This window comes from Typopeltis vanoorti, chromosome 3 (assembly GCF_054136105.1).
Source record: "Typopeltis vanoorti isolate ZY-2024b chromosome 3, IOZ_Tvanoo_1.0, whole genome shotgun sequence".
NCBI classification, from domain to species: Eukaryota; Metazoa; Arthropoda; class Arachnida; order Uropygi; family Thelyphonidae; genus Typopeltis; species Typopeltis vanoorti.
Window position 1 is genome coordinate 94,966,336 of NC_143551.1, and position 16,215 is coordinate 94,982,550.

Sequence of the window (16,215 nt, forward strand, 5' to 3'; positions counted from 1 at the left end):
CGATTACTTTATAAATGATAATAATTCTTTTGCCGCTAGAGTGCCAACGAAGAAATCGTTTTCTCTCTCACTCACTCTCAGGTTCTTTTCTTTTTGTTTTGCTTCGTTTTTTAAGGTAATATGCAAATCGATGTAAATTGCCATACTTTCGAAGAAATACCAGGAAATAATATATTCCATTATCTCCACAGCAGTTACAAGCAATAAAAGCATTAATTATGTTAAACGTTTTACATATTATACAATAACGCCAAGAGATGTAAAAAGCATTACAGAACAGTAAAAATGATAACAAACAGATTTTCGCCGAAGTGGAAAATATATTATATTTGACAAGAAATTATATTCTTGTTCTGAGATTTGAATGAAATGCTAATCACAATAACTATTTCACCAGTGACCAATCATCATCATGGGTATAATACTGATTGATAATGTTTTTCTGCCATTTAACATGCACTTGAGATTTTTTCTTTCGTCGAATCACATAGCTTCTTGGGTATGTTATTAAACCTATTTCCATGATATTGCTCTTTTTCTCGTGTGTGCGATTAATGTTCGGCGCCTTTCCAAAAAAAAGTTTTTTTTTGGAATAAACTGCGAATAAAACGAACAGGAAATGAAAAACAAATGAAAACCGCTTTACAGTATAATATTATCTACGGAAATAGTCCTGCTTATACATTTTTTTTTTTACACGGAACTCAACAATTAATCATAAGTTGATTTATGATACATTAAAAAAAGAACTATTTTAGGTATATTTTCGTAAATTTTAATAAAAAATTACAGTGATATAATCGGGTCCAGGATGCAATTTCAGAATTTATTTGTTCGTTTCCGGGAAGATCTGAAGGGGCCCGAACGGAAGACGACGTACATTCATAATTATATATACCATTCGTTATTCGTTTAAACTCTTATCTCATAACCGAAACCTAGACATCACAACCTTAAGTATCCCGGTGTTTACCAGATTTGGTGCAGCTGTGATATACCATTCTTTGACCAAACAGAGAAATCGATCGAGTTACGCATTGAAGAACATAAGAGAGACGTCAGTTACAGGAGAACAGGAGCCAGTGCTTTGTCTAGTCATGTTCTGTTATCGGCCGATTCTAATGAAGAAAACCTTAGCCATACAGTCCTGTGGGACAAGTCTAATAACATTTTCCGTTGCCACGATGAATTAGAAAGAAAGATAATAGAATCAAAAGAAATCATTCTCAAACCGCTACATCTTAACAACAACCTGGGTTACAACCTTTGAGACTGTCATTGTACTACGATCAAATACTGGCGTTCGCGAGATGCGATACGCATTCATCGCCCAACAATGAAGCCAACGAGAGAACAGTTTGGAATGCGCAGACTTCAACGTTTCAACGTTGAATATATACACTAACTTTCTGTGATATTTACAATTATTTCCTCTTTGTTTTACTGGTTATTTCTTTTTTTAATGTGCATCTCAAGAAGGCTGATACTGAAACTAGTTGTGCTAATAAACTTTGTTTTCATTTTTTTTTCGGTTTCTAGCCATTCAATTAAAAATAATAATTTCTTTAGACCAGACAAATGTTACATTTAATGAGAGGTATTAGAACATTATAATCATATTAGCCACTCTTCATCGGATGCCATTTACATTACTGATAGTCTTGGGCCACATATCTTGGAGATCGAACTGCCCATCAGTCACAAAAACTCAGATATGACTATAATGGCCTTGTCTACGCTTACAGGGAAAGCGTCAGGGGATTTATCAAGTCAAAATTAGTTAACACCTTCAATTCCCTTATACAGAGTAGATGACATCTTTTAACCCTATCTAGCAATTGGAGACTGAGTAGGAAGTTCAAACTCTACAAGTAACCACTCAGAGACAGCTGCCCTTAGCCTATCAGTAATTATAAGCATCAACTAATAAAGACACTGGCAAATACGTTTCCCATATCTTGGTACCTAACCCTAACAGGATATATTATTGTCTGAAATAGCGTGTGGTTAGGGTCAATTTTATTGATTTTTACTGGAATTAAAACCCCGCTTGCCCATGCTAGAGATCGACTAACTCGGGAACCAGTCAAAGAAAGACTTAGAAAATGTTCCCCCAGTCGGCAACTGGACTTGAACTTAAGTCTATCTTCGAGCAGCTTCATTAGATCCACGAGATGGTGTCTTGATTGCCATTCTTTCAGAAGGCCTCGTTTCATTGTTACATTCGATTCGCTATTAGTTAAGGCAGGTGGACGAAGACTGACTGTCTAATATCTTTGTTGAGGAGAGTAACATGCTGTTACTGTTTTCAACAAGCTTAGTAAAGTTTCCATGTATCCCCTTTCTTGTTCTTGTTCTTCTAGCTTTACAACTCTTTATGAGTTTAGCTTGTAAAACAATTTTAGCCATTCATTTATTTTCTGTGCAATATTCTTCCAATTCTTAACTTTAAGAGTTGTAAGATCATTTTCCACATCATCAATCCATCTTTTTCTTGAACTACCTTTATTACTTTGTCCTAATGGTTTCCATTCAAATATTTTTCAAGTCCTCTATCTTTTTCCATTCTTTCTATGTGCCCCAACCATGCTATTCTTTGTGACTTTATATATCTTACTATATCTTCACCATTAGTTAGTTGTTCAAGTTCATTATTTGTTCTAATTCTACATATCCCATTTTCTTCTTTCATCGGTCCATATATCTTCCTTAATATTTTCCTTTCAAAGATTCTCAATCTATCTATATCTTTTTGTGTTAATTTCCACGTTTCACATCCGTATGTTGTTACAGGTCTTATAATTGTTTTACAAAGTGTTAATTTAGAATTAGGATTAAGAATCTTATTACTCATTAGCTTATTATAGCTATAATAACACTTATTCCCAGCAATGATTCTACTATTAATTTCTTCGAATATAACATTGTTTGGTGCTATTAATGAACCTAAATATTTAAAACTATCTACAATTTCAAAACTGTGTTCACATATATTATATCTTGTAATGTTTTTATTTGTCTTTCCACAATGGATATATTTAGTTTTCCGTTCGCTAATTTGTAATCCAACTTCCTTAGTGTTTCTACTAAGTGCTTCAAATTTCTCTTCTAAATCTTTTCTCTTCCGACATTTCAAAGGGGGTTCGTTAATTCCTTTCATTCGTTAATTTATTTCAAAGGGGGTTCGTTAATTCCTCTTGAATTTGAATTTTAACTACTGCTTTAGATCCTTATGATGTAATTTTAATTAATCTAATTAGTTTTCTTAGTATTCCCAGTGTTTTCAGGCTATGTATTATATCTTGTCTATTTAATTTATCAAATGTTTGTTGGAAATCTACCCTATATATATAAAATGATAAGCCTTTTTATGTCACGTTTGTATGTCATATTTTTTGAAACGTTTTGAAACTCAGGTACTACCTGAGTGTCAAGTCTTCAAAATTCGAGTCCTCAGAATTCAAGGAAAACCGGCCTACCAGTCCGGAACTCGGGGGTTTGGGCGCAGTAGGCGCCCAGGGGTCGTAGCCCCCTAGTCAATATATAAATTATGATGTTCTATATCATATTCTAAGCATCTTCCATATATATTTCGTAGGATAAATATATTATCAATTGTGGATCGTTTATTTCTGAAACCACATTGGTAGTCTCCTGTAATTGTATCTATATACTTTTCTAATCTTTTATATATCATGCTTGATAAGATTTTGTATGTCACATTCAATAATGTCATTCCTCTATAGTTCTGACAATTCATCTTATCTACTGTTTTATATATTGACTGGATTATTCCAATTTTCCAATTATTTGGCATTTTTTCTACTTTCCATATATCTAATATCAAATAATAAATTTCTTTCCATAAGATTTCAGCTGATTCTTTATAAATTCTCCTGTTATCTCATCTACTCCTGGTGCTTTAAAATTTTTAATATGTTTTATCTTCACAATTTCTTTATAACTTGGTTCTTGAATTCTTTCTTCTATATTTCTACAATTATTTTGATCTTCATATTCCTTATTTTCTTTTGCTTTCATCATAAATAATTCCTTAAGATAATCCTTTCATCTTTCTTTACCTAATTCTTTCTCGTTTTACTTCTTTATAGAATTTTCTAGTTTCTCTTTTCTCATTATACTGCCCTATTTGTTCCACTTTCTTCTCTAGCAGTTCTTTCTTTTACTTTTTACAAATTTTATTTGTCTACTTTCTTTTCTTTTCATATTCTTCTATTATTTCTTGTGTTCCTTTGTAAATACTTTTTCCTTGCTTCGTTTTTCAATTCAATTATTTCCATATATTCTTCATCAAACCATTTATATTCTTCATCAAAACATTTTGCCTATACCATCCTATTTCCTCTTCAGCTGCATTTATGACTGTTGGTTGGAATAAATCCTATTTCCTTCTATATTCTTTCCTTTTTCTATTATTTTAATATTACTGGTTATTTTCTTCTGATATTTATCAATTATTTCTCTATTTCCGAATGCTTTAGTGTTCCATTTCTTTATCGTTTAAGTTTTCTTTTGGTATACATTTGATATTCTATATATAAATTAACTTTTAACTTACATATGATCAGACTCGCAATTTGCTCCTCTACATAAATTGCCAGCCTGGTTGGCTGAGTTGTTAGCGTATCCACCCTCCAGCCAAAAGGTTACAGGTTCGAATCCGGCCGTGGGCATGGAACATGTTATTGTCTTTGAAAATATTAGCGGTGGTTGGCGGTGGGCAGTAGATGGCGTTCGTGTAGATGGTGTGGTTCGCTGTAGTTGGTGGATTGAATAGTGGAGACGGAGAGTTGTAGAGTAGGTGCCCTCCCTCGATGAGTCTTTGACCTCCTTGGAGGTGTCATGTAATAATAATAATAATAATAATAATATGCTCGTGCATCGTTAACTGAACATGTCCATCTTTTCGAAATCAGGATATGACATATTTGATTACAATATTTGGTTGTCGGAATAATCTGGGTCCCCAAATTTATCTTCTTATGTTGAAAAAATGTACTTATTATTATTCTAAGTTTATTTTATGTTGCTAATTGATAAGTCTAATCGTATTTTCACTGATTTCTTCATGTAAACTGTACTTTCCAATTACTTCATTAAATATGTCTTCTTTCTCTATTTTTGAATTACGATCCCCTAATATTATTATGACATCATTTTTATTTATTTTTTCACATATTTCTTGTAAATTCTCATAAAATTGATCTATCACAATCTCATCAGAATTTTCAGTCGGGCATATCCTCAATAAAAGTGATATTACGAAATTTCCCTTTAATTCGAAACTTTTAAATTATTTCATTTACTAACGAATTTATTAACTGAATAAAACTGAATTTATTATCTTCTTTCTAAGAATATATTCCTTCTTCATAATTTCTTTCTTCTTCGGCATTACCTCCTCTACTGTGCAGATGGAAAGGGAAGGATGAGGAGGATGCCTAACGAGTGTCTCTTAAAAGAGTGCGTTATCCTAACTAAGAAATTCGGAGGTGACAGTGTGATCGTTAGGTCTGTGTTTGTAGTTTGGCCTCGGACTTCTGTTTGTGATGCCACGAACATTAAAAACCGAGAAGTATGTGAACATTCTGGACAATCTTTCTATTTTGTGGCATTTCTACGGAACTTAATATTGTCTCTTTCGGCAAGACAAGGCACTGTGTAATAAGGCTCCTGCTGTATATAGATAGTTAGTGGACCTAACCGTTACCATACTTGACTGGCCTGCACAGATTCTTGATCTGAAACATACTAAACATCTGTGGGATGAAATTTAGCGTCGGATGAGGACATCGGACATCCACCCACAACATTCCAGGAACTCATTACATGCCTGCAGGGAGAATTGTCCAAAATTCCTATCGATCGCTTGCGTACATTTGCGAAAATTATGCTCCGGAAGATTTTTACAGTCATCGTAGCGAAAGGAGGTCCTCAATCTTATTAAGGCAGGCGACATGGCTGTTTCTTCCTCACACTGTGGTGTCCGTTAATTTCTTTCCAAGAAGTGTATATTTCAATTCGTAGATAGTTAAACTAGGATAGTTGACTAGCTATGAGAATAGTTAAACTTTTTTTTAACACCATAATAAAAAGGTTTCATTTCTAAATACAGGCGGACCCCAGGTTACGGACGACCCGATTTACGGCGTCCCGTACTTACGAACGGGCTATCAAGGCTCCCTATAAGTAGGTTGACCATACGTACCGTTTTGAACGGGACAGTACCGTTTCTTTCGTTCCCGGTCGTCCCGTCGTTTTAATAAAAATATCAATTTTGTCCCGTTCTTAATAAAACCAATAAATATATGTTTAATATTGGTCAATCAAAAATTATTATTCATTACCTATAATCTTATATCAATATCATGGATACCATTAATTTGTATAACCATGAAGTCGCATTGTTCGATACTAAATATTGATATCTGCAAGGATTTATTCAGAGAAAATAAAAACTCCATGTTGGCAACACTTGCGCGTCTCAGACAATGTGTCTGTTCTGCTGTAGCGTTAGTATTTGTTTTGCCTGTATGCTAACCGGTGGATTTTTTATTCAATGCGGGTGGTTTAAATTTCATATTTTTAAAATTTTTACATTTTATTTTTTAGAGCTTCAAATCTATCCTTGCAATATCGAAGAGGCGAAACTGCAGGTTTAATGATTATCTCCAGAAAGAATTCAAATTTATTAACTTTGTAATAAATGGAAAAATCGACATTGTAATGTCAATTTTTCCGTTGCTCATGGAGATAGAAGTAACATCGACCAACATCTACGTATCCAGAAACATAAGGATGCTTCAAAGACTCAAGCGTCAATTTAAAAACATTAGCTTTTTATGGAGAGACGTGATAGTGATAGTGAAAGCGAAAAAATTGCAGCAAGTGAAGCCATTGTTACTTTTCATGCTGTGCGTCACGGACAAAGTTTTCGTCAAATGACTGCTTGCGCGACATTGATAAATGAAATATATGAACCAAAATTTTTTTTCAGCACGTACCAAATCAGAAGCAGTAATTACCAACATTTTATCACCATACATAGTGGACAAAGTAAAACTTTTTTTATCGCCTTACTTTTTCACGAATACAGAATATTATGTAACCCTGGTCCCGTTTTTGCCTCAAGGTAATATGGTCAGCCTACGTATAAGGATAATTAACTAATTAAATTAAAAATTCGGGAATTAGTTTCCTCCACGCATGTAAACAAACTCGCATGGCGTAAGCGGTTCGCTGGTCCACAATCTTTGGATGAGGGAGTCATTTCTGCATTTAACGCATATACCTTAAATGAAGAAATGCCTTAAATACTTACAGTGTACATTCCCACAAGACGTTATCTACAAAAGATGATGTGATGACCTTGAGAGAGTTCTGGAAGAATTATAACATCTATAATGCCATCAAAAACATTGCTGATTCTTAGGAGGAAGTGAAGTAATCAACAAAGAAAGGGGTGTGGAAAATCCTGTACCCACAATCCTGTGAAGATTTTCGTGGCTTCACAGAAGAAGATATCTCTGAACCCAGAAAAACTGTGGTGGATAGTGGCAATGCACTGCAAATCGACATCAATGAAAATGATGTCATCGACTTACTATAGTCCCAATCATAAGAATTAACCAATGAAGACCTTATACAGATAGAGAAGCAGCGCTGATAGAAACACAAGAACACGACAAATAAGTAGATCCAGAGCCAAAAAAGTTTACAACAAAAGAATCAGCTGAAGCCTTTCATATCATTGAACAAGGATTTGCTTGACAAGTAAGATTCTAACATTGAGCGGTTTACAAAGGTTTGCCATGCAGTTAGTGAGAACATCAGCTGCTACTAGGCCATTTATGATGAAAAAGAAAGAAAAAGGAGGTAGTGCAAACAACCACAGATACCTTTTTGAGTAATCCGACTTTAGTAGTAAGTTACCCTGCCACAGCAACAGAATCAAATCCTAATTCTCCATCACCAGGTCTATCCTATCCAGCCCCATATCAGCCATCACCTTCCGATTAATGTTAGTCTACCTTCTTACCTCAAAAATGCCCCTTCCAGTAAGCAAGATATTGAGGCAAAATTAGGTTAGTGTTAACCTTTAATAATCTTTTTTTTTATTTATTTTTTTCAAATTTCTCCTATCTAAACTTTTTGTGTGAGTTTGTTTTTATGTCCTGTTTGTTGGAATTGACAAAAAAAGCACAATTGTTTCTGTATCTTATTAATACAGTACAGGGGTATTATTATTATTATTATTATTATTATTATTATTATTATTATTATTATTATTATTATTATTATTATTATTATTAAACAAAATCCCCCCCAAAAAATAAAATAATAATAATAATAATAATAATAATAATTTTTTTAAAACATTTTATTATGTTTCAGTATAAATTACATACAATAATAATATTTACAATATTTACAATAAGGATTATACATAATTTTTGAATTTAGAATATACATAATTATAATAATAATAACAATTTATTTATTTTATTTATTTATTTATTTATTTATTATTATTATTTTTTATGTCTCAGATGAATTGCATACATAGTTGCTGTAGTAATTATATATATATGATAAATAACGCATTACAATTGTGTGTAACAGATACTTACAAGTTAATAATTTTCTTCCTCGAAGCTTAGCAGAGCTTATCTGAGGAAGATAATAGATGATAGAGGGTGATGGTTTCATGGTTATGTTCCTATACTGGTCACAAGCCAGGTGTTGATTTTACTGTTTGTTGGTACGTGCTTGAAAGACTTCGACTGCTATTACAGTTTAACTTTTTTTTGTGCAAATAGCGTTGGATTTAGACATTGTGTGTTTGTTTCTTTGTGTTCTTATAGTGATAGTTTTTGAGAAGGGGGGGGTTGTCATAGGTTTGTGCGTGTGTGCATGTGTGGTGGGGGAGAGAGAAACAGGAATTGCTCTAAATTTCATTCTCGCTATAATATTTATATAGTGCCTGTTTCAGCACTCTGTATGTTCCTTGGTTTCTGTTGTCGAACGGCAGTTTGTTTATCATGTCAGGTATGTAGAAGTTTCGGGTGGCTTTGCCATTCTGATTGTTGTACTTATATGTTATATAGTTTGTCGACTGTGGTCTTGTTATTTGATATGTTATTCTGGTTACTCTATATGTTGGGCTGTAGTAGTGTTTTAACATGACTGTGTAGTGGCGTAAGTGTTTCATCTTAAATATTTTGTGTTTTGTCCATGCTTCCTGCATAAGAGTGGGTTGTTCCCAGAATATCAGTTTTATCATTTTATCTTGCAACCATTGTAGCCTGTTAAGTCTGTAGCCTGCGCAGAATGCGTATGACGTGATTGCATATCTTAAAATGTTTTCACATAATGCTTTATAGATTATATTTTTATGTGGGTTGGGGAAATGTCTATTAATCTGTATAGTTTGCTTGCTATTATCCTAATCTTGGTATGTAGGTAGTTTGTATGGCTATTCCAACTTTGATCAGCATCGAAGTGAAGTCCAAGATAGCGTGTTGTTTTCACCTGTGTGATGGTTGTGATTTTAGGTTCTGCACTTTGTGTATTGGAGGATGAATGTTTGATAGTGAGATATTTCGTTTCTATGGGCAGGGTTTGGGGGTTTTTGAATATCATTAGCTTTGTTTTTCCAGGGTTTATATGTATATGCCGTTTTCGGTTAAACAGTTAGTGATTTGATTGATGTCGTGTTACATATATTTGTAAGCGATATTTGCATTGTTGTGAATGGATACTATGGCAGTGTCGTCCGTCTGCATACTGGAAGATTTTACTTTTTAGGGGGAGTTGGCTTATGTCGTGTGTGTGTATATGTTAAATAGAATGGCAGATAGGACAGCTCCTTGCAGTACACCACAGGTTACATGTACCTATTTGCTGTATGCTGATCCTATACGTGTGATGTGCTTTCTGTTTTTCATGTATGCTTTAAACCACTGGAGTAGACGACCTCCAATTCCGATATGGGTAAGTTTCGTTAACAAGGTTTTATGTGTTAGTGTGTCAAATGCTTTTGTTAGGTCAATGAATACCACTAATGTTATTCTGTTTTTATCCAATGCAGCGTTTATTAGATCTGTGAAATCTTCCAAGAGTGTTGCTGTTCCTTTATTTTTTTTGAAAGCCATATTGTGTTTTGGGCTAAGCTAATCAGCTAATGCCTTTTTATTCCCGTATATGGGGAGTAGGCGAGGCCATTTAGCCCTATCTAACTTTTGGAGACTGAGTGGGCAGTTCAATCTCCACTGGTACCAATCAGAGATAGATGGCCCAAGGCTATGACTAATTATGCGGTACACAGTGAAGAGAGACGGCTCAAATATGCCGCCATCTCGTGGTCCCTGACCCTTACACAATATATATATGATGTCTTAAATAATGTGGGTTCTACGGTCGATTTTCTTGAGTTTACGGGACGAAAAACCCGAGTTTCCAGGAGGAAAAACCCGCTTGCCCGTGCCAGAGATTGACTAACTCGGGAACCGGTCGAAAAAAGGCTTAGAAAAATTTCCTCTAGTCGCCGACTAGACTTGAAACCAAGTCATCCTTCGTGCGGCCAAGTGCAGTGGTGTGCAAACGCCACATCCACTAAGCTACACAGGCTCCTAGAATGAATGTGACTATTGTAACTATCAACACAACACAGAGATAGTATATCTGCCCCATTTGCAATAACGCCTTTATTGCTCCAGCAGGCCTGGGTATGCATTGGCGAGCAAAACATTCCATCACCCTCGTGAACATTTCTACAACTTTAAATCTTCCTATCATATCCACTTATCAAAATATCTTCGTTTAACCAGGACCATTATCTCAGACACTTTGTTCAGATTGTCAGGGAGCTTTTACCACTGCTATTGGTCTTGGTGTTAACCACCATGCAAACATCCCATTGATGTTGATGCTGAAGTTTATACTGAGCAGAAAAAAGTACTATGGTCAACTGAAAAGGAATATTTTGCAACTTCCAATGTTCCAACAACATCCAACTATCAAAATATCCTGGTCCAACTAGGAATATCACCTCGAAGACACTTTATCTACCCAGAATGTCAGCGAGACTGTACCATCTCTATCAGTCTAGGTTTTCACTGCCGTGCAAAACATCCCATCTTTGTTAATGGTGGCATTTATGCTAAATATGTAAAGGCGTGGTGAACTGATGAAGAGGAATATCATCTTGCCTTCTATGATGCCTCATTTGGGTTGTTAGGATGTATTCAGCTTTTAAAGCGATATTGTTCGGCGACTTTTTAAGTTGTTTCCATAGGGCATCTTTTCTTTGTATGTCTGTTAGTATGTTGTCTGTTATCCATGGATTTTGTTTCGTTTGGGGTTATTATTATTATTATTATTATTATTATTATTATTATTATTATTATTATTATTATTATATTAGTATTTTTCTCTCCCACCACACTACTAGCAGACCATTACTTCACAGCATTGCAGTTACACACTGAACCAGAACCCATAAAAATCACTGAGACTACAAAACATTATCATAGCATTGTAAACGAAGCAATAGTGAACGATGAAATCAGAAAAACAGACTGGATGCAGATAGCATCTTTAGAATCTGCTGAAGCTGTATATAATAATCTTAAACTTGCATTTAACAAAATATACAACAAAGCATTAACAAAAATAAAAATACGCCCCCAAACGAAACAAAATCCATGGATAACAGACAACATACTAACAGACATACAAAGAAAAGATGCCCTATGGAAACAACTTAAGAAGTCACTGAAACAATATCGCTTTAAAAGCTGAATACAAAAGAAAACGGAATCTCCTAACAACCCAGATTCGAACGGCAAAAAGAAACTATTACAGCAACAAATTAACAACAGCACAGAATGACATAAAGGAAACCTGGCACCTGATTAATGAAATGGTGGACAATATACACAGAACCACTGCCTCAGAAACAATAAAACACAGCTTTGCCTGCGACCCCAAATCCCTCAAACAGTTGGCAAACAACTTTAATCAGCACTTCGTGAACTCTGTCCAAAAGCTACAAGAAATAACCTTTCCTCACACATACGAACATTCTCCACTAGGTCCACGAGCAACCCAGTCGATGTGGTTCCCCACAGTAACAAAAGAAGAACTATCACTGGCAATTCAACAAATTAATCCTAACAAAGGACCGGGGATAGACGGAATCAGACCAAAAGACATCAAGAAACACTCAACCAACCTACTTCCAGTTATACAAAAACTGTTAAATAAAATCTTCGAAACGGGACACATACCTGAAACACTGAAGACTGCATTAATCACACCCATACACAAACAGGGAAAAAGAAACATAATAAGTAATTACAGACCTATCGCCACGCTGCCTGTAATCAACCAAATAATGGAGCGCATTGTACATCAGAAACTCTCCACATACGTTGAAAAATTTCAAATCATACCCAAAACACAATATGGCTTTCAAAAAAATAAAGGAACAGCAACACTCTTGGAAGATTTCACAGTTCTAATAAACGCTGCATTGGATAAAAACAGAATAACATTAGTGGTATTCATTGACCTAACAAAAGCATTTGACACACTAACACATAAAACCTTGTTAAAGAAACTTACCCATATCGGAATTGGAGGTCGTCTACTCCAGTGGTTTAAAGCATACACGAAAAACAGAAAGCACATCACACGTATAGGATCAGTACACAGCAAAGAGGTACATGCAACCTGTGGAGTACCGCAAGGAGCTGTCCTATCTCCCATTCTATTTAACATATACACACACACATAAGCCAGCTCCCCCTAAAAAGTAAAATCTTCCAGTATGCAGACGGACGACACTGCCATAGTATCCATTCACAACACTGCAAAAATCGCTTACAAAAATATGCAACGCGACATCAATCAAATCACTAACTGGTTAACCGAAAACGGCATATATATAAATCCTGGAAAAACAAAGCTAATGATATTCAAAAAACCCCAAACCCTGCCCATAGAAACTAAATATCTCACTATCAAACATTCATCCTCCTATGCACAAAGTGCAGAACCTAAAATCACAACCATCAAACAGGTGAAAACAACACGCTACCTTGGACTTCACTTCGATGCAGATCAAAGTTGGAATAGCCATACAAACTACCTACATACCAAGCTTAGGATAATAGCAAGCAAACTATACAGATTAAAAGACATTGCCCCAACCCACATAAAAATACTAATCTATAAAGCATTATTTGAAAACATTTTAAGATATGCATTCACATCATACGCATTCTGTGCAGACTACAGACTTAACAGGCTACAATGGTTGCAAGATAAAATGATAAAACTGATATTCTGGGAACAACCCACTCTTATGCAGGAAGCATGGACAAAACACAAAATATTTAAGGTGAAACACTTACGCCACTACACAGTCATGTTAAAACACTACTACAGCCCAACATATAGAGTAACCAGAACAACATATCAAATAACAAGACCACAGTCAACAAACTACATAACATATAAGTACAACAATCAGAATGGCAAAGCCACCCGAAACTTCTACGTACCTGACATGATAAACAAACTGCTGTTCGACAACAGAAACCTAGGAACATACAGAGAGCTGAAACAGGCACTACATAAATATTATAGCGAGAATGAAAATTAGAGCAATTCCTGTTTCTCTCTCCCCCACCACACAAATATATACACACACACACCTACGACAACCCCCCCTCTCAAAAAACTATCACTACAAGAACACAAAGAAACAAACACACCATGTCTGAATCCAACCCTATTTGTACAAAAAAAAAAAAAAGTTAAACTGTAATAGCAGTCGAAGTCTTTCAAGCACGTACCAACAAACAGTAAAATCAACACCTGGCTTATGACCACTATAGGAACACAACCATGAAACCACCACCCTCTGTCATCTATTATCTTCCTTAGATAAGCTCTCCTAAGCTTCGAGGAAGAAAATTACTAACTGGCAAGTATCTGTTATACACACTTGTAATGCGTTATAAATATTATATACATATAATTACTACAGCAACTATGTGTGCAATTCATCTGAGACATAAAGAAATAAAAAAAAAAATTAATAAAATTCCGTATAATCCTTATTGCAAATACTGTAAATATTATGATTGTATGTAACTTATACTGAGACATAATAAAAAAAATAAAAACTAAAAATTATTGGCAACTAAAAAAAAAAAAAAAAAAAAAAAAATATTATTATTATTGAATTGTGTGTGTGTTGCATTACTGCATTGTATCGTGAATTGTGTGCACATTGGTGCCAATCCATATTTAGCTAGTTTAAAAAAATGTATATTCATATTTATAAAATGTACTCTGCATTTTGTATATCGAATTTTCGTACTGTACAGAAAAGATAATATGATTTTCATTATGTGTGTGCAGATACTCTGTGTGATAGTAAACCTTATCATTTTCATTGTAAAAATAAATAAGTCGTTTATAAAAAAAAAAAAAATAAATAAAAAAATAAAAATAATAAAAATAATAATAATTATTATTATTATTATTATTATATTCTAAATTCAAAAATTCTGTATAAACCTTATTGTAAATATTGTAAATATTATTATTGTATGTAATTTATACTGAGACATAATAAAAAAAAAAATTATTATTATTATTATTATTATTATTATTATTATTACTATTACTATAAAACAAACCCCCCCCCCAAATAATAATAATAATAATAATAATAATAATAATAATAATAATAATAATAATAATAATAATTATTATTATTATTATTATTATTATTATTATTATTATTATTATTATTATTATTATTATTATTATTATTATTATCCCCAAAACACAATATGGTTTTCAGAAAAATAAGGGAACAACATCTCTCTTGGAAGACTTTACAGATGTAATTAATACTGCCTTAGACAAAAACAAAATTGCCATGGTAGTCTTTATAGATCTAACTAAAGCATTCGATACACTCACACAACAAATCTTGTTAGAAAAGCTGAGGCATATTTGAATAGAGGGGCCTCTTCACAGGTGGTTTACAAACTACCTTCAAAATAGAAAGCATATCACATGTATCGGGTCAAACGGAAGCAGAGAGCTACCAGTAACCTGTGGAGTACCACAGGAAACTGTACTCTCCCCAAGTCTATTCAACATTTACACGCACGAATTTAATCATCTACCACTCAAAGGAAAGATATTCCAATACGCAGCCGATACAGCTATAATATCCATCCATAATAACGCAAGCATAGCCCAAACAAATATGCAACATGACATAAATCTGATCATAGACTGGCTCACGAAAAACTCCATACACCTAAACTCAGAAAAGACAAAATTGGTAATATTCAGAAATCCACTGACTCGACCAGTTGATATTTGTTATCGACCAGTTGATATCAAATATATAATCATCCAACATCCACTTTTCAACATAAAAAACACACAGAACAGCAAAACCACCACAATCACTCAAGTTGAAACAATATGATACCCTTGGAATTTACTTCGATGCAGATATGAACTGGAATAGCCACATAAACCATCTACACAATAAACTCCGAAGAATAAGTGGCAAACTCTACAGGTTAAAAGACATAGTTCCCATACACCTAAAAACACTAATATACAAAGCACTATGCCAAAATATACTAAGATATGCTATAACAACGTATGCTTTCTGTGCACCCTACAAATTAAATAGATTAATGTCGCTACAGTACAAAATGATAAAACTGATCTTTTGGGAACAAAGAGAAAATAACAACCTTATATACATTGCAATGACAGAACATAAAATACTGACAGCAAAACATTTATGTCACTATGCAGCTTTGCTGAAACATTATTTCGATGCCAACTACAGGACAGTTAGAAATACATACCGTATAACAAGACCTCAGACTACTAATTATATCACATATAAATACAATAATCACTACGGAAAGGGCACGCGAAACTTCTACATCCCAGACATGATAAACAAATTACCTTTTGAATACAGAAACCTTACAAACTACAATAGCCTGAAAAGAGCTCTAAGGACATACTATGAACAAAAAACACGCATCCATAATACCATACAAACTTAATGAAACACAATATATTCGTTCAGGCTTCCAGTTCAGCGACACATTAATACATTCCAAGTTTGTGTGTGTG